The sequence below is a fragment of the Telmatherina bonti genome (genome assembly GCF_933228915.1).
Source record: "Telmatherina bonti genome assembly, chromosome: 21".
NCBI classification, from domain to species: domain Eukaryota; kingdom Metazoa; phylum Chordata; class Actinopteri; order Atheriniformes; family Telmatherinidae; genus Telmatherina; species Telmatherina bonti.
The window spans coordinates 29512502-29514840 of record NC_136630.1 but is presented as its reverse complement, the minus strand read 5'-3'; positions in this window follow the sequence as shown (position 1 = coordinate 29514840).

Below are 2339 nucleotides of genomic sequence, written 5' to 3'. Positions count from 1 at the left end.
AACAGAAACAACAGAAAACTAACATATTGATTATGATAAACATAACTGATCGGATTATACACTGACTCCACCCAAACTCAGCGCGGTCAGACATGAAAATGGTGGTAACTCTATTTACTTTATTTTTATGTAATGTTCTTTTGGATCTTGTTAATGTAAAAGTAACTTTTATTAAGATTTTCTTTCTTCTTTTGAAGAATAAAAAACTCTCATTTGAAAAAATCAAAAGAACATTAAATCATTCTGGATTTATTTAATTATTCTAATAACATTTGATGAACAGGTTGATAATGGGGCTGATTTCAGGGGTGAAGAGTAAATAGCACTTTTTTTTTCTATTGATCTAAAATATGAAGCTCTAACATAAAAGAATACATAATAATGTTTATTACCAGCTGTTTGACAAAAAGAAACGCAGGTTTAATTTGACTTAAAAGGATATTTCTGTTGCAATACGTAGGTAATATAAAGGCACAGGATTAAAGTTGTTTCAGAAATGTATTCATTTGAAGAGTTTTAAGGCAGTTTTTGGGTTTAAATAGCAAATATATTGATGTATATTCTGGTTATTTTTAAGAGGAGACAGAAAGACCTGACTTCCACTCGGAGGAAGCAGTGCATGCTGGACTTTATCAGCGCATCTGTTTCCAGATGTTTACCAGGTGGAGAATTTGGATTTGTTTAAATGTCCAGGATGTTTCACTCCTCTGACTTTGTCCCTGCAGAAAGATTCACTTCAGAATAATTTTTATGGACATTTTAATGGTTTTTGCACAAACATTCAGGCCTCAGTAAACTTTGACTCTATGACTTTATCATGTAACGAGAACCAAAAGAAGTGAATCTGCATTACTGAAGTGTGTTTTTCTGCAGGAAGTATTTGCTGTAAGGAGCTTTGAAGTAACAAAACTCCTTCACGATGAACTGACACAGGTCGTTTCTTGATGCTCTGGTGTGGTTTGACCCTCCGTTTGATGCGCCGTGTTGTTTAGTAAGCGGGTGGAACCACAGCGTCTGCTGCAGCCTGTGTGTTTCCAGACTCAGTGGGGTGGAAATATTGCCTGTTATGGTCCCATTCATCTCCTCATCTCTCTCTCTCACCTGCTGATAATATCAGCTCGTCTCTGCTAAATGACGGATCATTCCACAACAAACAACACAGCATCCAAAGTGGACCCATTCATCAGCTGAATTTATTTGTCTTCTGCCAGCAACGAGTGTGTGTCCATGTGTGTGTTGCTCAGTTTGTTGGTTAAAATGTTCAATATGTCCTCCATCTCCTCCCTGCTGTTCATAAGTCATAGATTAATAATTCCATCCCGTAAAGTAAAGCATCATGGTGTCAGAATTCCCACATCGGATCAGACATTGTGCTCAGGACCCTCACCTGGAGGTCCCACCTGACCTGAATGGACATTATCAGTCCATTCTTATGGGACAGTAGGGCCCTACTGGAGGGTAGAGCAGGTAAATGCTTTTCTAAAACCTTGTTCTTACTTCCTAGTCGAGCTTAGAGCAAAAGATAATGGATCATCTCTGACATGGATGGCATTAGTTGTCATGGAAACGCAACATGAAACTGCTTGTTTTTTGTGAATCCTTGAATGAGGGGAACAAAATTGCAGACGGACTCTGATGTGGACGACTAAACCCGAATCATAAAGAATGGTGACGAGTCCTGCATCTGCAGAAGGTTCCCGTTTCTAAAGCTTCTTCATCCAGAATACTCCCACCAGTAGAACATCTGATAAACACATCAATCCCAGTTTAAACCAGGTTTTTATGTTGGGATCCATATAAAGATCCTGTCTGAGATTCAGAGGATCAGCTGTTACGCAACACGCAGCCTTCATCATTCTGTTCACGTTTGGGGGAAAGGGTATGTTGGGTCTGGTTTCAGTAAGCAGAACCGGATCCCAATCTTGTTTTCTGTAAGCAGAACCTTCAGGTATCAGACCCTTTCTGTGTAACCAAATCCCAGTCTGGTTTTAGAAAGCAGAACCAGATGGATGGATGGATGGCTGGATGCATGGATGGATAGATGGATGGATGGATGGATAGATGATGATGGATGGATGGATGGATGCTGATGGATGGATGGATGGATGGATGGATGCTGATGGATGGATGGATGGATGGATGGATGGATGGATGGATGGATAGATGATGATGGATGGATGGATGGATGGATGATGGATGGATGCTGATGGATGGATGGATGGATGGATGGATGGATGGATGGATGGATGATGGATGGATGGATGATGATGGATGGATGGATGGATGGATGGATGGATGGATGGATGGATAGATGGATGGATGAATGATGATGGATGGAT